The following is a 24,421-nucleotide window of genomic DNA, read 5'->3' as shown; positions in this document are numbered from 1 at the left end:
TTTACATTTAATGGGGGTTATGATATAGATATGAATAGTTTGTATTGGTATGGATTTTAAGGTCAATTTTGTTATATGTATATATATTTCTGAAGATATTGTGACTGTGTAGTTCATTTTTAAAATGTAATGTGTAATTAGGAAATATAGGTTAATAGATAATCATAAATAATTGTCAAGCTGTAAGTCATGTTAGTTAGATTTTCTAGATATATAGAGATATATTTCTGTTAGATAAGCATTCTTCTTATCTTTCAAAGACTGCAGAATATGGCATTTAAAATATTTTAATAACTCAGGGCTTTGCATGACATTGAGACACATCTGCTCCTGGCAGCACCATCTACTTCAAGAGGAAGATGGGCATTGAAGAGGATACTTATGGAGTTTGATAGTCATTTCGGCAAGAAACTGCTCTTGCCTGGACTGTTGCACAAACTGGACACAGAGAACCCGCAGAGAGAGGACTGCTGAACTTGCCTAAAGGTGAGATGGTCTTTCGGGGTTCCTGACTCATGAAAGAGTCTGTGAGACATTCTGCAGGACACAGCAGAAAGTGACTGAACTGTCTTTCAAATTTCCTGCTTGATGGAAATGTCTGCTGCATATTATGAGCCTGTAGGTCGAAGATGGATGCCCCAATGGTACAGAGGAATTTTGGGTGACTGTACAAGCAGCGAGTTGTCTCTGTCATTTCCAGAGTTTGAATTTCTTATTTGCTTAGGTAATATTATATCCTTCTGGAGTCTTTGATGCAGTTGAAGAATGAATAGTTATAGTTTTCCTTAGTTATGATAAAAGATAAAATAGATATAGATATTGTAACTGTAATTCTTGCTTGATAACTGTTTTGTTAGATGTAATCTTACTATGTTAAAGTTAAAGCCTTTCTTTTTTGTTTAAACAGAAAAAGGGGAAATGATGGAGGTGGGACTTGTATCTTATCTGTTGCTTACATTGGTTAATTAATAAAGAAACTGCTTGGCCCTCTGATAGGGTAGAATTTAGATAAGCGGAGTAAACAGAAGAGAATGCTGGGAGAAAGAAGCTGAGTCAGACAGTTGCCATGATTCTCCCACCCAACACAGCACAGGTTAAAATCTTTCCTGGTAAGCCACCTCATGGGCTACACAGATTATTAGAAATGGGTTAGTTCAATATGTAAGAGCTAGCCAATAAGAGGCTGGAACTAATGGGCCAGGCAGTGTTTAAAAGAATACAGTTTCCATGTAATTATTTCAGGGCATAAGCTAGCCATGCAGTGGCCGGGTGCCAGGGACGCAGCCCCGCCGCTCATCACTACAGAGTGGTGATCCAACGTGATGGGCTAAATCCACTTAAAAACCTGAGAAGGCTTAAAAATAAGGGATAGAAAGTTTAACACAGATTTTGCTGTTTGTTGGTGGCATGCCACAGAGAGATTTCCTGATTCTGCAACAGCAGCAGAAAAAAAGCTGCGTCATTTTAAAGCACGGCTTCTTGGGACTGTGCCACCTGTGCAAACTCTGGCTTTAAAGCATTTCTTTTTATTTATTTATTATTTATTTATTTATTAAAGATTTCTGCCTCCTCCCCGCCACCGTCTCCCATTTCCCTCCCCCTGCCCCAATCAAGTCCCCCTCCCTCATCAGCCCAAAGAGCTATCAGGGTTCCCTGCCCTGTGGGAAGTCCAAGGACCACCCACCTCCATCCAGGTCTAGTAAGGTGAGCATCCAAACTGCCTAGGCTCCCACAAAGCCAGTACGTGCAGTAGGATCAAAAACCCATTGCCATTGTTCTTGAGTTCTCAGTAGTCCTCATTGTCTGCTATGTTCAGCAAGTCCGGTTTTATCCCAGGCTTTTTCAGACCCGGGCCAGCTGGCCTTGGTGAGTTCCCGATAGAACATTCCCATTGTCTCAGTGTGTGGGTGCACTCCTCACGGTCCTGAATTCCTTGCTCGTGCTCTCTCTCCTTCTGCTCCTGATTTGGACCTTGAGATTTCTGTCTGGTGCTCCAATGTGGGTCTCTGTCTCTGTCTCCTTTCATCGCCTGATGAAGGTTAATATTCAGCAGGATGCCTATATGTTTTTCTTTGGGTTCACCTTATTATTTAGCTTCTCTAGGATCACGAATTTTAAAGCATTTCAATGGCTTTTATGGGACTGGATGTTTGTGTTCCGCTTCGGATCGGAACGAGAGTGCTCTGAGACCTGCCAATGGCTCAGCGCTCCCCGCCTGCACCTGGGCAGAAGGCAGAATCAGGCTTAGGCAGGCGGAAGAGCATGGAAGATTCCTGCCACCATACAGAGACGTGTTTTTAGACTGCGCAGTGCTTTGTGTGTCAGATTTGGATGTAACTTGGATGAAAACAGTTTCTGTGCCTCACACTCAGTCTCAGAGTTAAACTGCTGACTGTGGCTCCAATGTGGACTTGCTGTGTGGCTGGAACTGTGCTCAGCTCAGGGGCACCAAATGGATCTGAGGCAGGAGTGGCTCAGCTCTGCCCTGCCATGCTGAACAGTGCTGGTCTCAGGCTGGAACTGGCATAATTATTAAGCAGTGTTTAAAAGAATACAGTTTCCGTGTAATTATTTCAGAGTAAAGCTAGCCGGGTGGAGGACGCAACCTGCCGCTCCTATCACTACACTTACTCTGTTGCATGTAAACACACACACACACACACACACACACACACACACACACACACACACACACACGGGGTGGGGTACCCTTCTCATAAGTTACAGTGTGATCACTGATTCCTATTCTCTAGCTTTGCTGCTTCAGGAAATAGTATACCCTCAAGATTCCAACTCTTTTTTTTTTTTTTAGTTATTGTTGTATTTAGGGACCTGACTGTTGATTAAACACATCACAACAATCACAGGCTTTTACAATACCATTGAAGATCTATGGTCTCTAACTCAAATAGACTAGGGTAGCCATTCAACCATCTTTACCTTCCCTGTGATAAAAATCTGTGGTCACAGCTGACTAAAGCAGTCCTACCAACAAGGAGGTCTTTCATTTTTAAGTATTTTGCTGCTGTGCTGTTGTACTTTTGTATGTTCTCTCTCTCTCTCTCTCTCTCTCTCTCTCTCTCTCTCTCTCTCTCTCTCTCTCTTTCTCTCTCTGTGAGTGTGTGTGTGTATGTGTGTATAAGAGTGAACAAGTCCCTATGGTGGATTCATTGAAAGGCATTAGAACATAAAAATGAACTACCCTGTGACTTCCACTAGTGATGGCCTCAAGGCCTTCCTTTTCCCAGGACTTTCAGTAGAATATCTATTTACTGACTTTATTTTCTCTCGTTATTCACTCCTCAGTGTATTGAAATTAATTTGAACCGCCTCTCTCCACTTCCCTTTAAGTTTCCTTATGCCACCAAGGTGTTTTCATTCCTAATCCGATGAACCCTTCTTTATTCTTGCCTTATTTCATTTTATCTTGCACTCATGCGTGTTTGCGTTCATATGTGTATGGGCACATGTGCGTGTGAGTGTACATGCATGTGGATGCACATGCAGAGACCAGGTCTTGAACCCGGATTCCTTCCTGGACCACTCTCCCATTAATATTGAGTCCGTATCTCTTGTTGAACCTGGAGCTAAGTGGACAATTAGGCTGTAGGGTTTGCCTATCTTTGCTTACTACACATAGGGACTAAAGTCAGGCTGCCATATTTGACTTTCTACAGCAGTTCTGGAGAGCTGAACTCGGGTCTTCATGCTTCGGTGGCAAACACTTTATCCACCAAGGCATCTCCCCAAACAGGACTAGTTTTAAATTATAGAAGCATTCTACTTGTTTAAAAGCTCCCTCCTGAAAAACCTTAATTTCTGTATTCTATGTTAGTATTGTTCTTTGTCCTTTGGATTCCTCTTTTATAATCTCTGTCACAGACTTCTCTTCTCTAGGTCCTCTAATATTAATATTTTCTGAGGTTTTTCAGTGGCACAACAGTACAAGACTCTCTTTGTTCTTTGAAGCAATCTTTAAAAGTATAGATTTGGCTGCATTTTTTCTTGACTTCAAACCTTTCAATCTTTTACTAGGATGGATTCCAAATTCTTTAGTAAGGAATTCAAGAGTATTTATCATCCAGTTTCTGTTTTTATCTTCAGCCTCATTTCTCATCACTCTGAATTTGGCAATTTCATGCTGTATTCGCACAGAATTAATTATAATTTTCAAATGTACCTCGCTCTCTCATTTAACTCATGGCTTATTCTGACCCCCATGAATCCTTCTCTTACTTTGTTACCAGATCAGAATCTACATGGCTCATAGGACTTTCCTGCCTCCAGCCTAAACACTGTTAGGTTTTGCAACCAAATAAACCCAAGGAATGCTATATTTATTTCCATATAGCACTTATTTAACGTATTGCAATTCTAAATATACATACTTATCTGTCTCAAGAGAATGAGTTGTATATAAAAGAAATTATGTTTTACTAGCCTATTACCAGTAGCTAGCAAATAACCTGGCTTAGCCAGCATTAGATAAGTTAGGCTATAGTGTGAAATATTGCCCCCCAAAGCTCAGTGGCCCCACAAAGCAGAACTTTATTTCTTCCTGTCACAATAATCTGACACAGGTCAAAAGCCTTTATATTGAAGTTCCTCCATGTGGTGACTCAGAAATCAAGCCTTTGTTTATTGACCTCAGCATTTCAACACATTTCCCTCTGGGCCCCAGGATGAGTGAAGTGTGAGTCTAATGCTAGAACACTGACTTTGAAATGCTTTAGCACGAAAATTGTAGGTATCACTTCCCAAACATCCGACTGGCCAGGAATAATTGCATGACTCCAATTTAACTGCAAAGGATGCTGGAATATACATAGCCTGGGTGGCACTGAGTTTTTAACCAATGGGGTAATAGCACAGCAGTAATCCCCAAGAAGATCAGTACAAGTACATACCTTGATTCACTTAGCAGACAATAAAATTCTGTTGGCACATTTTTAAAAGATGGGGAGCTTGTGTTTTAGCTACTCAGAAATGAAATATATATATATCAATCTTGAAGTCCTTTCAACATTTTTCCAGCCACTAGTTTTCTGCTTCAGAATTTTTCGTGTTGTTGTTGTTGTTGTTTTTCCCCCTCGGTTTCCATCTAAAACTGGAGGGGCAAAATAAATAAATCTCACCCATCTGAAAACATATGTCTACACTACTAGGCTTCTGGGGTTTAAATAAGTACAATCTATAACTCTTTGTCATCATTATCAGCAGTCCCTGCTGCAGGTCCAGACAGAAAACACTGTGGAGAGGCCTTTGCATCAGTGCTTTCTCCAGAGCCATCGTGGAACCATCACTCCTCCTCATCAGCTCAGCACAGACTCCTCTCATTCACTCCTCATATCACAGCCAATCATTTTAAACAGTCAGAATTAAAACGAGTCCTAAAGCAGAGGAACATAAAAATGATTACCAAAAAAAAAAATCCATGAAATAGTAGACCAAATAATAAAAATGCCAAACTGTTCCATTCTATTCATTAACCCCTTCCCTCTGGTCACCAGTCCACCCCTGCTTGCATTTTCCATTTATCCTTCAATATCATTTAAAATGTCCCCTAGTGATATTTGCCTCCAATGATGAACTGTCAGAAAGAATAACAGCGATGGCATTACTAGGGGCAAAGATGTTAATAACAAACAAAATAGAACTATCAATCAAGTACCACAAAGCACAATGGTGATGTTATATTATATACCCCTTAAAAAGATATCAAGCCTAGGAATATGGCCCAATGGGCAAACTCAGTATCTGCTGTAGGATTAATGGGCTGTATGAGTACCTGCATTGGGATTCCTGGCTACTAGGTAAAAAAAAAAAAAAAAAAAAAAAAAAAAAAAAAAAAAAACTTTATCTGTAATCCTAGCACTGGGAAGTAGTAGAGACAAGAAGATCTTAGGGGTCTCTTTGGGCAGCCAATGTAGTCAATCAAAGGTCCAGGATCAGTGTGTGATCCTGTCTCCAAGAAAATGAGGCAGGTTTATCTGTTGGGGCTGGGTTCACCATGTTCCATGATCTCTACATTATGACCAATTGTTTTCTAGAGTGGTATCGAGTTGCTATTAGAGAAGCTTCTTTGATGAGGGGAGAGAGCTACGCTTATCTGGTACTATAAGGATATGTTTTAGAATTGAGGCACTCCTTTACCTCTACTTACTAGCATTCAAGGTGCTGTAAGTACTATGATGTGTACTACTGGGTTGGGGAGAGAATCATCACTATCACCTAACTACAAACCCTGCAGCTACAGCAGTGACCTGCCTGGAAGATACACTGTTTGTTACACTAGTGGTACAAATGTTAGGGGAGTAAACTACCACATTTACTGAATTTAAGGTCCACTCCATAAGATGGAACCCATGCCTGACACAGCTAAAGTGGCCAAAAAAAAAAAAAACTGAGACTAGATAGGTAATGAGCATAGGGAAAAACCTACATTTACTATTCTGCTTAAAGAACATAGTAATAAAATGATTCCTAATGGCACACTGTGATACCCATAGATCAGTGCCTCACTCAGTCCATATTAGAGAAATTTCTTTCTGCAGTAGATAGGAACTAACACAGAGACAACTGGACAAAGTACAGCTAATAAGAGCCTTTGGAGTATTAAGTCTTAGATAATATGTCTTCATCAAACCCTTCCCCTCGGGGATAAGAGTCAGAGATTTTGGATGACACCAAGGAAACAGTGTCTTCCAGACACAACAGGACTGGTACACATGTGACTGTGGCAGCACATATAAGGTGTATAGGCTCAAACCAGATGGGACCCCATCACTGAGAGGAGGAAATGGACAAAGGGTCTCACCCCTAACCAAGAAACTATCTGCCGTTGATACCCACTGGCAAAGGAAAATCAGTTTTCTCCAAAGGAGAGTCACTGGGTATATTGACCCCATTCCATGGCAGACACCATACACAGGAGTAGCTGCCCAACACAAAAGGAATTTAAAGTAGTGTGTGTGTGTGTGTGTGTATGTGTGTGTGTGTGTGTGTGTGTGTGTGTGTGTGCTTTTTGTTTCACTCTGCCTTATTCTGGCTTTTAATTGGTCTTTTGCTCGCTTATTTCAATTTTGTTTCTCTGTGTGTTTGTTTTTGTTTTTTGAAAGACAAAGCATAATATTGGGTGGGTAGGAGAGTAGGCAGGATGTGGGAGAGAACTTTGATCAAGATATATTACATGAAAATATTTTAAATGAAAATATGTATTCAAAAGGGAAAGAATGGAATGGTGCTGCTCTTGTAAAGTGGGAACAGTGGGACCTCCTCTAAGATCTGTGACCTCACTAGACTCAGGGATTCCCTAGGGATTTAGTACCATCTTGAGACCCACGATATCTCAAAAATATGGCTCCCAAAACAAGATCTGAACAATGACAATATCAATAGACATGCTTATGAGGACGGAGGAAATCTTACAGGGTCCCAACCTGCCAAAGAATTACAGGCAACTAAAGACTGCTGAGAGAGGGAGGGAGGACCCTCTTAACTGATTATCCTTTACAAAGTGGTTAGTCCTGAAATCATACACAAAATCCACACTAAATGGACTCAGTGGGTTGTCTTTATATAATTACATATTTAGTGTGTATATAATAATACAAATCAAAGAAAAAGAGGCCATCAATTTGAGAAAGACTAAGGGGGGGGACATAGGAAAAGTTAGAGGGATGGGACATGGGAAAGCCAAGAGGTGGGAAAGGGGGAAGTGATATAATTGTATTTTAATCAAAAAACAAATTTAAAATAAATCACAGAGCAAAAGAAGAAGACATTCAACATTGACCTCTGGCCTCCACATGCACATCCACATTCACAGGTAAACTCACCTGCATACATCTTACACACATGCAAAACCTATCAAGAATACTTAAGCAACACCAACACACATACACTTCAATATAGGCCCTTGTAATGCATTTAACAATAACTCGCAGAATTAAATCACTATTTCTACTCACATTTGTTGGCAGTGCTGGGGATTAAACCCTGATTTCACACATGCTAAGGAAGCGCTCAACTTCTGAGCTATACCCCAGCCATCTACTTAGAAATTTCAACAGTCCCCTCTAGAAGTCAAGGGTAAAGCATTTAAAAAGTGAACATAATCAAATTCATAAACTCACAAACTACACACACGTAAACAACCACAACTGTAGAAGGCTTCAGCAGTTTGACTAGTATTTGGTCAAACCTGAAAGGAGTTACTATAGAGCATACTTCTGCAGCACAAGAACCATGCCCTAACTCTCATAAATAAAATGTAAGTAGTGTCTACTGTTTTGTTTTACTTACAATCGAATTTGAAGTGTTCAAAATAAGTCCTATTGGGCTGGAGAGATGGCTCAGCCATTAAAGGCTAGGCTCACAACCATAAATATAAAATAAGTCCTATCTAATAGCAAATCTTTGAACTCATTTCTTTCCTTATTAACTACTGGAGCTCTCCTGTACTAACTATATATCTCTATACCCAAGAGATGGCACACACCATGGATTGCTTTACTAGAGCTACAACAAACTACCACAGATTGTTTGTGTTAAACAACAGAAATGTATTCTTGCACGATGCTGGAAGCACAAATCGAATTAACTATTCATCCAACTGTTTGAAAAGCCTTAATAACTGTTTTTGTACATAAAATTAATAGCTTTCACAATTATCAATTATTATCACAGCACTGATTTGTTTCAACAATAAATATGCAATTACAACCCAGTCAACTGCTCGAACTTCAGTGTGTAAAGTACATTAAGGATACTTTTCCCTCCAAAGTCATGTCAATATTTTACTTTTATTTTATTTAAGATTAATTTTCAGTTTTTAATTATTGTAGCTATGTGTGCCTCCACGTGGAGATGTCCACGTGAGTGCTTCGTGTCTGTGGAGGCCAGAGATGTCAGATCTTATGGAGCTGAAGTTACAGACAGTTCTGGGCCTCCTGACATAGGTGCTGGGAACTGAACTCAGGTCATCTGGAAGAGCAGCAAGGCTCCCAGCCACCAAGCCATCTCTCTACTCCCTCCCCATTCCTGTATTTAAAGAGCCCACATTTTGAAAACTTTTTATTGATTCTTTGTGGATTTCACATTATGCATCCTGATCCCATTCTCCCTAGCCCTTCGTCTACACCCAATACCCTGGCAAGGCCCCCTCCAAATAAAATGAAATACAGTTTAAAAGAAAAAAAAATGTCTTCGTGTGGAAACTGTGCTGTGACACAGCAAGTCACACAGTGTACCCTTTAGTTCACACATCTGTATTTGTGTTTACTGCAATGAGTCATTGGTCTGGCTTCTGCTCCTTTATTGATAGTGGGCCCTCACTGGAACTCCTCCTGGATATCCTGCTGTTGCCTGTGTCGTGGAGACCTCTGAAGCTTTGGGTCTGCAGGACCGGCCCCTTCACGTGCTCCAGCAGCCCTTAGATGGGGTTGATATTGGGGTGGGCCTACTGATAGTCCTGCTTCTGGGCCTGGGTGGTAGCTGGGTTGGTCATTCTGCCAGCTCTCCCTAATTCTCACTGCCAGAACCAGCTCTCCAGCACGTCCCCTAGCCAGCTCAGCAAATGCTGCAGGCAGCAAGGAGTGGACCAGTTCTGAGCAGTCGCAGGACGGTCAGCTGGTTCACCTGTACCCACACCCCCAGGAGGACCTCGTCTGTGCTGCCAGGTGAGCTGCAGGACCCACTTTCCTGAGTCCTACAGGTCGTGAGGGGCAGCACCTGCGTTCCTGCCCTCAAACCTAGTGCCAGAAAAGAGTGCTTTTTAAAAAATCCAAATGACACACTAAATTTATATTATAAATGCTATTATCCAGATCAGATGGGCTGATGAGCCATGTAATCAGAAACTGTTTATTTCAAAATTAAGGAATTATTGTTAGACAGTCATTCTACTACTTGGATTTCCGAAAGCCTGAGGCCAGACCTGACACTGAATAATGGTCCATGGAAGGAGGTAGACTTTGGTTCATGTGTACAACATGTTTAATTTTATGTGAAGTAAGCAGGAAACACATTCTTTCTCATCACATGTGGAGTAAAATTTGATCATGATCTAAGGCAAACAAAAATCTTTTTTTGCATGTTTTTTTTGGTTGTTTTCTTTTTTAAATTTGTTTTTCATTTTATATACCAACCCCAGTGTCCCTTACTTCCCCCTCTCCCTCCCCCAACCTTCCCCATCCCCAGCCACCCACTCTTCAGAGGAGGTAAGGCCTCCCTTTGGGGAGTCAACAGAGTCTGGTATACCAAGTTGAGGCAGAACCAAGCCCCTCCACCCTGTATCAAGGCTGAGTAAGGCATCCCACAATTGGAAATGGGCTCCAATAAGTCAGTTTATGCATCCAGTATAAGTTCTGGTCCCATTACCAGGCTCTCTCCAACAGATCATGCCACACAACTGTCACCCACATTCAGAGGGCCTAGTTCGGTCCCATGCAGGTTCCCCAGCTATCAGTCCAGAGTCAGTGAATTCCCACTATCTCGGTCAGCTGTCTCTGTCTCTCTCCACCCCCTTGCTCATATGATCCCTCCTGCCTCTCTTCAACTGAACTCCAGAAGCTCAGATCAGTGCTTGGCTGTGGATCACTGCCTCTGCTTCCATCAGTTACTGGGTGTAGGTTCTATGATGAGAATTAAGGTAGTCACTAATCTGATTACAGGAGATGGCCAATTCAGGCACCCTGTCCACTGTTGCTAGGAGTCTTAGTTGTGGTCATTCTTGTGGATTCCTAAGAATTTCCTTTGTACCAGGTTTCTCCCTAACCCCATAATGGCTCCCTCTATCAAGATATCTCTTTCCTTGATCTCCTCTCTGTCCCTCTCCCAACTTTGCCACTTCAATCTCTCATGTTCCCAACCTGCATCCCCTCCCTTCTACCCCTGATCCCAATTTACCCAGGAGATCTTAAATATTTCCTCTTCCTGGGCCCTCCTGTCCTTCTTAGGGTCCTCCTTTTTACCTAGCTTCTCTGGGGTTGTCGATTGTAGCCTGCTTATCATTTCCTGGTCCAGTTTAGTGGTACAAGCTTTAAATCCCGGTATCCTTAAGCAGTGGATCCCTGAGTTTGAGACCAGCCTAGTCTACATGGTGAGTTCAAGATTAGCCAGAGGATCATAGTAGTGTGATCTGTTCCTAAAGTTCGGTTTTGATTTCCCTTGTGAACTATGGAGAGTGACTTTTACCTGCGTTACTACGTGGGTCACAAAGGCAAGTTTGGTCATGAGTTCCTGGAGTTTGAATTCCGACCTGATGAAAAACTGTGATATGCCAACAACAGCAATTACAAGAATGATGTCATGATCAGAAAGGAGGCTTATATATATAAAAGTGTGATGGAGTAATTGAAGAGAAGCATTGATGACAGTGAGATCACCAAGGAAGACGATGCTCTGTGGCCCCCTCCTGACCGAGTAGGCTGGCAGGAGCTTGAAATTGTCATTGGCGATGAAAACATTTCTTTTACAACCTCAAAAATTGGTTCCCTTATTGATGTCAACCAGTCTAAGGATCCAGAAGGCTTACGAGTGTTTTATTATCTTGTCCAGGACCTGAAGTGTTTAGTCTTCAGCCTTATTGGATTACATTTCAAGATTAAACCAATCTAGATTGGATATTGTGGACATGAGCAGGTGGGAATTTTTAGTTACCATAATTAGAAATTTTTTCTGTATATTGGGGCAATTTTTATAAACAATAAATGATGGTCTTTAATAAATGTGAAGAAAAAAGACTAGCCAGAGCTACACAAGGAGACCCTTAATCAATCAATAAATAACAAGAACCCAAACCAAGAAAATCAAACCCCTAAACATCAAGGAAACAAAAAAAACAAAACAAAACAATTTAAAACTGTGTCATGGAACTAAAAAGAGTTCTTTAAAAATGAAATACAAATGGATCAGAAACATTTTTTAAATGTTCAATATACTTAGTCACCAGGGAAATACAAATTAAAACTACTTTGAGATTTCATATTACACCAGTCAGAATGTCCAAGATCAATAAAACAAATGACAGCTCATACTGGCAAGGATGTGGGGTAAGAGAACACTCTTCACTGTGTTGGGAGTGAAAATTGGTACTGTTGCTATGGAAATTATTGTGGAGATTTCTCAGAAAGATGGGAATCAATCTACCTCAAGATTCAGCTATACCACTCTTAGACATATAACCAAAGGACTTTATATCCTACTACAGAGACACTTGCTCATCCATGTTCACTGATGCTCTCTCTATTCATAATAGCCAAAAATTACAAATAACCTAGATATCCATTAACTGATGAATGAGTAATGAAAATAAGGTAGAATTATGCAATAAACTGTTATTCAGTTGTTAAGAACAATTCATTCCTGTGTATCAATGTTTACTGCAGCATTGTTGACAATAGCTAAGTTATGGAACCAAACTAGAAACCAACAAAGGAGTGTATAAAAGTTATATATTGTATATTATATATATTATATATATGTATATTATACAATATATATAATATATGTATATTGTATTGTATATATATTGTATATATATATATATATATATATATATATATATATATATACACAATGGAACAGTTTTTGATCAGAAAGAAGGATGAACTTATGTCCTTTTCAGGAAAAAATTAGATGCAATTGGAGGGAGATAGTCATGTTAAGTAACTTAAGCCAATCTCAGAAAAATAGTTATATATTTTCTCTCATTTGTAGTTCTTGATTTTATATAGATTCATAAAATTAGGTATTTATATATGATATTAAAGTATAAGCAAAGCTGTCTGAGAAAATAGATGAGACCAGCATGCAGGGAAAGAGGTAGAATGTGCTCATTATACAACTTACAATAGTGTGCAAGTACCCTTATATAGCAAAGGACCATGTACAGTGACTGGATACAATGAAAACGAAATGGTACCTCGCCCTAGAGCAGAGTGCCTTAAACTTCATAGTGAAAAATAACCACAATACAGATTCTTGGCCTATTTCAGAACCTATGGTGTGATTAGCACATCAACAATTTTAATATTATGCTCATCCAGAATGTCACAGACTTCATATTTGGCAACTATTAACCTGAAAGCAGAACCAGACCTATAAACGGGATGACAGGTTAAAACCAAGGAAGACATGACTGATGAATGCAAGACCAGTTTAACAGATGGACAGGCTCAGCCCTCTGATGATGCTATGAACTAGACAGATGAAGATGCCAACCAAGCGGCTTGGAGGAGAAAGAAAAAAAAAAAAGAACATAGCACAAAAGAGCTTTCTTTTCCTCAAACCTTCATCAACGGCTTTAAACCGTGAGATGCCATTACTTCATCAGCTCTGGGCCGGAAGCCAGAAAGGATGAATCTTCCTCCAAGCTCTAGTCGTGTGGCACTCTAGGATGCTGCGCGGGCCTCTTGCCAGGCTCCCGGGGAGAGCTGTGTGTGAAGAGGAGCTCACATTGGAATCACCAAATTCTCCTGCGACTATCAACATACTGAGAGTTTCAAAATCCAAAAGTCCTCAGGTTTCCATTTGTTTTTAAGATGTGCACTTTTATTCAGCTGATCTGAAGTCAGGGGACAGGCAAGCCCTGACTGCCTTAACACCTCAACCCACTCTCAGGGAGACCAACAGCCTTCCTGCGTCAAGTTGGGAACACAAAAGGGGACCACGATAGCTGACCACTCAAAAACAAAAACAAAAATAAAAATCTATTAAGGCAGAAGATTTTAGAAATTTTTTCTGCAGTGTATAATGTACACAATGTCACCTCCTGTGAGCAGACACAGAACGTAGATTGGGCCATCCTCCTTTCTTGAGTCAGGGGAGGCTTTTTAGGAGGGTGAGGAACTTTCTATAGCCGGGTATTTTAGGGATATTTGGAATAACTATTAAAATAAACAAACAAAAACAATCAATGTCCTCAGATACACTGTAGAATTGGGGGGGGATGTTTGCTCCAATCTACTACTGTCACCTTCAGCGGATCACTTTTTAAACCCTCATTCAGAAGTTCAAAAACAAACAGCACACTTTTTAATTAAAAAAATAAATCCATGCCAATCATGTCTCTCCATTCCTTTCTTCCCCGCTTCTTCTCTTCCTCCACCCCGCAGGCTCTTTCTATGCAAATTAGGTTTGTCAAGAAAGGGTGTAAAGCAGGGCTTAGTAGCAGTCTGCCTAGAATCATTCAGTGTACCTGGTGGAGGGGCCCCCGACTCACCCTGCTCCTGCTTGCTGATCTATATCTGCTAGAAGGAGGATACTGAGAACAAGACAGAGCCATCATTTACTTAGTACTTGGGCTTCGTGGTGCTGGGAGGCAGAGGAATGATCTCCTTCTGTATCTGGTCAGTCAGAGATGTCTGCGTACATGGTGACGCTACAGGACAGAACTTTGTTGGCATTGAGGTCTTTGTGGATGTTGATATCACACTTCATGATGGAACTGAATGTAGTTTTGTGGCTGCACAGGATTCCATATCCAGGAAGGAAGGCTAGAAGAGAGCCTCAAGGCAACAGAACCACGAGTTGCCAATAGTGATGACTTGGCCATCAGGCAGCTAGTTGTTCTACTCCAGGGAGTAAGAGGCCATCTCTTGCTCGAAGTCTACAGCAACAGAGCACAGCTTCTCCTAGATGTCAAGCCCCACTTCCCACTGTCTGTGATGGTGAAACTGTAGCCAGGCTCAGTCAGAATCTCCATGAGGTAATCTGTGAGGTCATAGTCAGTCAAGTTCAGATGCAGGATTCCATGGGGGAGAGCTTAGCCCTCATTGTACCTCATAGATGGGTACAGTGTATAAAGCCCTGTCTCTGGAGTCCATCACAATTCAAGGTGCCACAACCCGAGGTAAACAGGGACAGCATAGCTTAGACTACTACATACATGGCTGGAGTGTTGAAGGTCTCAAACATATTCTGGGTTGTCTTTTCCCAGTTGACTTGAGGCTCAAGGGGGCCTCAGTAGGCAGCATGGAATGCTCTTCTGGCGCCACATGCAGATTGTTGTAGATGTGGTCCAAGGTCTTCTCCATATCCTCCCAGTTGGTGACAGTGCTGTGCTAAATGGGGTGCTGCAGGATGATAATGCTTCTGTGTTCTGGAGTTAGGTAGGAGTCTTTCTGACTCCAGCTCACCATCACGAGCAGGTGTCTCAGGCAGCCAACATTGCAGAAGAAGTTGGCCCAGGGAGCCTTGTCACCCATGAAGCTGGTTTTGCACATGCCAAAACCGTTGTCCACAACAAGCTGCAGGGATATTGCATCATCAAGACTAAACTGTTGGCAGGTATGGACTTGCAGCAGCCTGGTTGCCAGAGGCCTGGGCTCTCAGGTGGGTGTAGACTTGACCAAGATCTGAGTCTTAATTCAAGGTTAACTATTTACCTGCGCTAAGAAACCTGAAAGCTTGTCTAAGTACAGTTTTTTGGCAAAGACTTACTCATACAATAACTACCTTAATGCATAACAAATATCCAGTTCCTGAACTATATCTCCATGGCCCAATACTTTGAAAGGGAATTATTTTTAATTATGTATATGTGTATATGGTATATATGTATATATATATGTATGTATATATATCTGCATGTGGGTGTGGAGAGACCTGAGGCCAGAAGATGCTTGATTCCCTGGAATGAGAGTTACAGGGAGTTGTGAGCTGCCCAAGATGGGTGATAGGAGTTGGACTTATCCTCTGCAAGGGAAGCTTATGCTCTTAACTACTGAGCCATCTTTCTAGCCCTTCGATTCAGTACTTTGAAAAACTAGTAATTTATATGCAATATGTGTATGTTATCAGCACTATTATTTAATTTGGTTATTAGCTTTTCATTGCACAGATCTATATCAACTCCTCTAGAAGACTAGTTTCCTTGGGAGTGGGAGTTTATGAGGCAATTTAACTTTATTTAGGGTAAACTACCATCTCGATTTGCCTAGGGCAGAGAAAGATATAAACTATGGAATTTTCAGTGCTGAGATTCTCTCTGCCACATATCCACCATGATATTTAGCTAAATTCTTAGGAATTTTAAAATTAATAATTTTTCTTCCTCACCTCGGTTTTAACTGTTTCAGCTGTAGTATATTACTTTATACCTATTTCCTGTTAAAAAAGAAACATTCCATTGTTATGACATGTTCACTTTATTATTGCTAAAGGGGTAATCGCTGTGATTATGGACTGGTAAGAAGTGGTGCTTTCAATCACACAGCTCAAATAACGGTTTGCTCTAGAAATTCAAGGATTTTGTTAATTGTTTGCAAACTATAGAAGGCATGCTGTAAAAACAAAGTCCCAAAGCAACATAAGAATGAATTTTGAAAAAGAAGTATGAGCTATTGTGACTTTTTGTATGATATAGACTTCAGAGTTCCTTGTCTCTTAAGTACCTTTCTTCCCGTCCAAGAATACATTTCTTAAAATTTTCAAAGTAGTTAGGCAATTTGGGATTCCTCTGGGATTTTGATGCCAAAGCTCCGCTGACATTTTGAGGAGATAATGGGTATAATTACTTTGCCTGTAGCAATATCGCTGCCTTTAAAATAAAAGCCTCGGGACTTTTTAATGTATTAGATTACATTCTATTCAAAGGGACAGGATTTATTATACAGAAAAAAATGTACAGGAGAAAACTGATCTTGCTTCCCAAAGTCATTATTTTTCAAACATAAATCTCAAAACTATTAGCACAGACTTGTGAAAAAATGTATTCCTCCAATCTTCCATTTAAAAAAAAATGCTAAGTTTCTCTGGTATGTCAATATACAGTTTTGATTTTCTTCCTGCAGTGAGTCACTAACCTTGCTCCTTTGGCAAGGCGATGAGTAAAATGCTCCTTTGGACTCTGAGTCACAGGGGATGAATAATAGAAGAAAGACCAGTGTTTTCTCACCATGACCAGTGTTTCAACCACTATACAGAAGAAAGGCCAAAAATGATGACGAATGTGTTCCCTAAGATCAAGCTTCCATATAGAACAAAGAACAGAACTGAGTTCCTACAAGGGAGTCATCACCATAGTTTTTTTTTTAAATACCACAGACTATGTGAATTTGGCTACTAGAATAAAGAGGACTTGGTCTTAAGAAGGAGTTGACTAGTGACTAGCATTCAGAGTGATATGAAATGCTCCAAAAAGAGCCAGAAAAGAGACACGACAGATATAGGGGTGTTTTATACACTTACATAGACGGTATTTGCCTCAGGTCCTAGACTTGCTCAAAACACAAATGAAAGAGCCCAGGTACCTATTCCAGAGTTCTTCCTACTACAAAATACCACTGAAATTCTGCCACGGGCATTCTTTTCCTATACAAGGATCTGTTGGTAAAATATTTAAGTGGTCTCACAGAGTCTGCAACTTAAACTCTTAGTTACTATTAGAATTTATGTACAGGAACTGAAAAATTCTTGTCAATTACATTATTGATTTTTTCTAATGATTAAACTGAACAGTTTTGATGGTAGAGAAGGGAGGTCTGAGTAAAGAGATAGGGCTTTTTAATGTTTGGTTGGTTAGTTGGTTTTATGATCATGGAGAGTAAACCCAGACTTCCCACATTGTAGGGAAAAGGTCTTCCCCCAAGCCATATCCAAACCTTGAGTCACAAAGCTTTAAATACCTTTCTTTCCCAGACCCAGAAGGACAAGTCATTGTAAGCACAAAAATAATACCATACTAACGGAGTCTTTCCCGATTTCACCTAAGATCAGGCTCTAATCTCCTTCAGCAGGAAACAGACAGTAAATAAATAACGTAAAGAAGCCTAATATGTCAGCCACACAGCTTCCTCTCATCCAGACGGGATTAGGCATGAGAGGAGGCCCAAGAGGTCTCTGGTGGGAAAGGCTTTCACAGTCTGTCCTGTAGTTCTGAAAATGGTACCTCTAGTGCTCTGGGTTCATTCTGTCCTCTCTCCAGTCACAGGCTTGATCCCTCCTTGCATAATTTGCTAGCACTTTCTCCCAGCATTGGTTAGACAAAGGTATGCATATGCTATGTGCCTGTTGTATGGATATGTTCATGCACTAGGGAAAGAAGCAAAATCTCAAAAGGACGTGATTAGCCTGCCCCTGCTGCTGTATGAGATGCACTGGGGACACACAGCTTCCTCATTACAAGGCTCAGAGATCAATACAATAGAAAGCAATGACTTCATGAAGAAATAGAGGCTCAGAAAAGTTAAGGGCTTCTCCCAGGGCACAGAATTAATCGTGGAAAGAGCTAGCTAGGCAATGTATCCAAGGCTAAGTCCAAAAGTGATTTTCTTGATACCATATGCATTAACACAATTAGGATCCTCATTTTTTAAAAAAATAGTCTCTATTTTCTCCCTCCAAATTCTGTTAAACAGTATAACATTAATGTTCAGTAGATAGAGGTAGGTCTTTAATCAACAATATTCCCTGCATGCCAGACATGGCATGATATAGTAGATAAAAAAGCTATTCTAAGACAATGACATTCAAATATGTAGCCTCAACTAGTAAATTTCACAGGCCATTTCAACTTTCTGTAGCATTCACTGATTATCAGAAAAAGGAGAATAAAAGTATTGTAAAATGTGGAGAAACTGAGTATAAATCACTCTGTACACTATACACTATGGGGAAGAAGGAAAATAATAGTAAAATTGAAACATCCAAATCTCCACCAGCTAGCAAGCAGGTAAAAAGACCGTGTTGTAATCATACCATAAGATAATGTTACACAAATAAAAAAAGCAAACTACAGATGTACAAAACATGGATGAATCTCAAATACTTGATGCTCAGTCAAGGAAATCAGACTCTGGAGGCTATACCCTGTGTGGTCCCATTTATATGACATTCTGGAAAATGCGAGGCTGCCTAGACAGAAAACAGATCGGCGATTGCCAGGGATGAGAGGGGAGGTGGAAAGGGCTGAATCTGAAAGGCGTGAGACGACTTTGGAGAATGGCGGCCATGTTCTCCATCTTAAATGCAGTGCCAGTTACATGACTGTCTATGTTTGTCAAGGTGCACAGCAGTGGCCACATTAAAAAGGGTAAACTGCATCTCAATAAAGCAAACTGGGGAAAAAAAATCAAAGTAAAAATGGGTGGCAAACACTTCTAACTAGCCATGAAATTCTTGTTCAATTTCTTTGAGCAGCCACTTGCATCTCAAACCCTAAGATGTTTTAGTTCCTTTGGTAGAAGAATTTGCTATGGGTCGTACAGCATCTTCATGATCATGAATGATTAATATGGCCTCCTGCTTGAAGATCTCTACAGATGCTTTGGTGAGAGCCATATTCGAGGTCAGTTTCTTTTTAAAGCACTCTCCTTTTGGCAAGAGGCATGCCTTTACTTTAAGCTTCGAAAGTGTTCCGAGCTGAACTACTTTCCAAATTCAGAAATCAGCCAGACAGCCAGCACCTCCTGGCTCTGTATAATATGGGAAGACCTGACCCTGTTATCTCCCAAAGAGAATATCCAAGAGCCCAGCCATAATTACCGGACTCAGGAGTCTGGCTTGCCCTTTCTTAATGCTAAGCAGGTTGCTGCTGAATCAGAAGAAAAGCCTATAGAGGCTTTTACTGTTTGAAATGGCAAAAAAACATTTCCAGGGTAAGCATTCAACTGACATTAGCAGGACTTCCCATCTCAGAATCAATTTGCAACATTTCAGTTTTGAAAGGTAAAGGCCAAAGGGATAAGAGCTCAGGTTTTTTGACAACAGGAATGCATTGCCTTTCTGATATAAGAGATTTATTAAAAAAGAACCCATGCACTCTGGCTGGGGATTTCCAGTTTTGTTTTGTTTGAACTTGAGAAAACTATTTCAGTTTTTCTACATGGTTTGTTTTTGAAAGTCTTGACAATGGCAATAATTGAAGGTACGTGTTTAAAATCCACAACACTCTGACTTATATGAAATAGTTGGTATTCTTATTAAAACTGCAATCTGTACCTTTTTTCCCAGTGAGGCAAGGAAACGAGGCAGTTAGAACTTATAATATTTATCCAGAAAGCTCCAATCTTGCACAAATTTTGCGCCCTCTGATTAGCAATTCGAACAATCTTGCAACAGAAGACAACCTTCCTTTTACTTTCTTAATCATTTTTAACTTAACTCTTCTGAAATACACAGGTTCTGCATTTGACTACTTTTTTTTTTTGCATGTTAACTTCTTGTGGGAGGGAGGCCCATTTCTTTTAGTTGAGGGAATTCCTCTTTCTTTCCTGTGGATGCTTTTTTAAATAAGTTTGCTAATTCTCCCAGCCCCATTCCATGCAACCAGCAAACTCCAACATTCAAAGTTTCCATCAGAGCCTTTGCCAGGCACGTAGGAAGCTTTAACATTCATCCAAGCATTGAGACAATGCTCCCCTTTGGAGAAATGAAGTCATTTGCAAACAGCTATAAAAACGGTGGGTGGGGGGTACTAGTTAAATATAGTCGTCAAACAGTGGTACTTAACTCATCAAGCCCCTGTATTATACATTCTTTCCGAAGAAGCCATGTGCTCTTGAATTTTCTATAAGTGAGTTAAAATAGAATAGAATAGAAGTGTCCACTGATAAAACAAAATTAGCAAGCTATAAAACATCAACTAAAAGAGATCTTATGTGAACATTTAAAATAATCATTAGGCAACCTTTAGGAATATGTAACGATTTTCTTGTAATAAAGGAAGAAATTGTTTAGGTGGTATGTGCATTACAATTATAATCCTGTAAAATATATGACTGTGAATAATAAGAATCTAAAAAACATAGAGAAATTGTAATAAGGCTGTTTAAATGGGGGATATATGACTAACTCCTGGTTTTTGCTTTAGCACTGCGATTATAGCCCCCTTCAATTTGAAGAATATTTTTAATCTGCACTGTTCTTATTGGAGATAGGAATATGAATCGTGAGTTTATGTGAGGCATTCTGATCACCATGAATTCAATTCAAGCTGCAGTGTTGCCTAGCAACAGGTTAACTTTTCTGCAGTGAAATTCCCTAGTAGCAGCAACCTATGAAGTATCTCATGAGGAATTCCCTACCTTAAGTGCACCTCATACACTTATTATTTCATTTTCATATTCCTCTGCCTTGAGAGGACTTTATAATCTAATCATGCGGGAATATTAAAATTGAGAGTGGTGAATTTTAAAATCCACACCCTTAGATGTTTACCTCTCTGCCTGGAAGGAGAATAAAATATAGACTTACCTGAATTTCTGCTAGCTTTTAATAGACACCAGATTAACAATAACAAGAAACAAGCTGGTTAGAGCTTTGTTTTATAAGTTATGGATATTATCTTGACACAAATCTAATCATATGTGATGTTTCTCTTCCTGATTGATAATTTTATTTTTTAATTATTATACTATTGACATAAGAGTGATCCTTTTATGTTATACAACCCTGTGATTTTTAGTATATTTACAGAATCATGCCACCATCACCACAATCAACTTCAGAATCTTTTCATCGTCCCCAAAAGAAATTCTTAATCCATTAGCCCATTACTCTCCATTTCTCCAACAATCTTCCCATCGAGCAACTGCTTATCTTTAAGGAATTGCTTAATCTATAAGCTTTATATTAATGGAATGATATAATATGTTCCCCTTGCATATAATTTCTTTCACTTAGAATAGTGTATGCAAAGTCCAACCTTGAGGAAACATACGTCAGTACCACATTTCTTTTTATGGCCACATACTATTTCAATGTATATGTATGACATACTGTATTTTAGAGCTACCCATTGATACATGTTTGTATTATTTCCACCTTTGAACTATTTAAGAATAATGCTTATGAACATTGATGTATACATTTTCTGTGTGAACATAATTTATCATTTCTTTCAGAAGTATACCTAGATGTGGGATTGTTGGTTTATCTTGGTAACTGATTAACATTTTGAGGAAATGCCAAACCGTTTTCCAAAGTGGCTTCACCATTTCATATCTTTGCCAAAAGTATATGAGGGTGCCAGCTTCCCCACCTTCTTACCAAACACTTGCTCTTGTCTGTCTTTTTGAACACAGGCATCCCAGCAAGTGTGAAGAATTTTTCTCATGGTCTGAAATCCCACTTGTCTGATGACTAATGACTCTGAGCATTTTGTCATGTGTTTATTGGCCATTCGTATATCTTCTTTAGAGAAATAGCTGATTCTTTGCCCATTTCTACACTGAGTTATTTGTCTCCTTCTGTTGAGTTGCTTTTTTTCTTTCCATTTTATTCTTGTGATGCTCAGATTCATTGTAGAAACGTGTTGACATCAAGACCTCCACAGGCCCCAAAACACTCAGGCCCAAACAGTTACCCCTGGCTAGGGAGGAGAGGGGAGGGCAGTCACTATGCATCAATGTCAGGGAAAGGAGACACAGCAAGCCCCAGGGAATGCTCCTGCTGAACAAGCTCAGATCTTTCAGCTATCCTCACATCGCCCCTGACATCAGAATCCTGCTGTTCTGCCTCCATACAGCAGAATGCCTGCCTGCTCTTGCTCTTAAACAGTACTTTTAAATACAGGGAAAATGTGTACTGGAACAAGTAAAAAAAATAGCCATTACTAATGTCCGCCATATTATTTCCCCCACCATAGTCAGTTTTAATGCATCTGTGCAACTAATTATTTACTATCTGCTCCAGGGAAATCTGAAGAACGGAAGACAAATAAATGAATGGAACATCTTAATTTAAGTTAGAGAGGACTAGAAAAGGGATCCATAATTTCTGCCCTTGCTTGCCCTAATTTTGTTTAGCACACATCTAGTACCTTCTGCTCTCAGTATTTCGCAAGCATTAATTAATTTAATGCTCATCGTAGTACTCTGAATTATACAGCATTATTATGTTCATTTTATAGATGAAGAAAACAAAGCATAGAAAGGTAAAATGTCCTGTCATGGGTCAGTGGCTGGTAGATGATGAAGCTAGATTCTTACGAACCCTGACTCTGTTCTATGCTTTCAAGTGCCATATGACATTCCCTGGAAGATTTTGTTGTAATATATAACCATAAAAGAGAGTAGAGGAGAGAGGAGCACACTGAGCTTACTTCATGTAAAAAGATTTCTTTACAAAAGATATATCTTAAAAAAGCCAGCAACAACAACTCATTCCAAACACATTTTTTTCCAGTAAATGAAATCATTAAACATGCAATTTGGTTTGAAATTCTAAAGGAATCCTGCCATGAATTTGTTCCTCCAAATAGAATACTGCAGTCATGCAATATTAATTTGTTTTCCTGTATGTGAGCATTGCTACCCTGAAGACAGGTCACCCACTTATTAGTGATAACTAGTAGTCCCTAACTCATTTTACATATGGTCAGCTTTTTCAAAATACCGTATGCCATGGACTGGATCTATTGAATTTATTAATGTGCAATGCACAGGGCTGCAAGCTGCTTGCTGAAAGCAAACCTCTCACAGAGAAAGAACATATCCAGGCATTCAGCTCCTGGATACAAACAGTATCCTTGATCTACCCCATCCCCGGAGAACTGCTTTTCTTTTGCATGTCATCCAAAGGTGGTACAAAAAGCAGAACATGTTTACACATTTGGAGGCAACATTTCCAACTTCTACTATGGGCGCTTCTTTCACTACAGCCCCCTACTGCTCTCTCCCTCACCAAATCTCCACCTTGTCTTTTCTGGCACTCTTTCTACACTTAAGGAATTTTCTTTTTCTTCTATCTTTTTCTCTGCTCCAATCTGGCTCCTTGTGCATTGGAGGCTGACCATTTCCTTCATCGGCCCCCTTCTCAAAGTACTCCTTCAATTTTCATACAAAAATTGCCAAAATCCTGAGGTACATATCCCAATGCACTGTTCTCAATGTGCCATGTGTCTGTGATACTTTTTTACTCCCGTTAATTAACAATTTGGAGTAGGAACCCAGTAACAAAGATGTGAAGCAAATACATAAGTCCCTGGAGGATGGAGTGGGGCAAGAGCAGGCATTGTGCTTATCCCCAGTAGCTATAACCTGGGTAGATTTGATGACACAGCGAGGAGGAAGAGAGGGAGGGGGAGAGGGAAAGGGAGGTATGCATGCACACAAAGGGCTCCAGGGGGAAAGTGTGCAGTATACATTAAGATGAATAAGAGGCTATTTCAATTTCCCCATACCATCTCATTCATCCTGCCACCTACCTCTGTCCTTTGTCATCTCTGAGTCCAGGAACTCACCACCCACCAAAATTTCAGTCCTCCGAGTTCCTGTGTTTTCTTCTCCAAGTACCTTCTTCCCAATAACAAAACCACCAATTAACTGCCATGGTCACACTGTACCCTAGAATTGTTACCACCAGGAGCTATATATAAAACTTCATGTTCTGGCTTTGTGGGAGCCTAGCCAGTTTGGATGTTCACCTTCCTAGACATGGACGGAGGGGGGAGGACCTTGGACTTTCCACAGGGCAG

General features: G+C 40.1%; 2 pseudogenes; one reads left to right on the top strand and one right to left on the bottom strand.

Moving 5' to 3' along the window:
- Positions 1 to 11,129: 11,129 nt before the first annotated feature.
- LOC101981207 lies at positions 11,130 to 11,738 on the top strand (annotated as a pseudogene).
- Positions 11,739 to 14,015: 2,277 nt separating this feature from the next.
- Positions 14,016 to 19,284, bottom strand: LOC113457431 (annotated as a pseudogene).
- Positions 19,285 to 24,421: the final 5,137 nt, after the last annotated feature.

This window comes from Microtus ochrogaster, chromosome X (assembly GCF_000317375.1).
Source record: "Microtus ochrogaster isolate Prairie Vole_2 chromosome X, MicOch1.0, whole genome shotgun sequence".
Taxonomy (NCBI): domain Eukaryota; kingdom Metazoa; phylum Chordata; class Mammalia; order Rodentia; family Cricetidae; genus Microtus; species Microtus ochrogaster.
The sequence above is the reverse complement of the archived record's forward strand: the minus strand, read 5'-3'. Positions and strand labels throughout refer to the sequence as shown.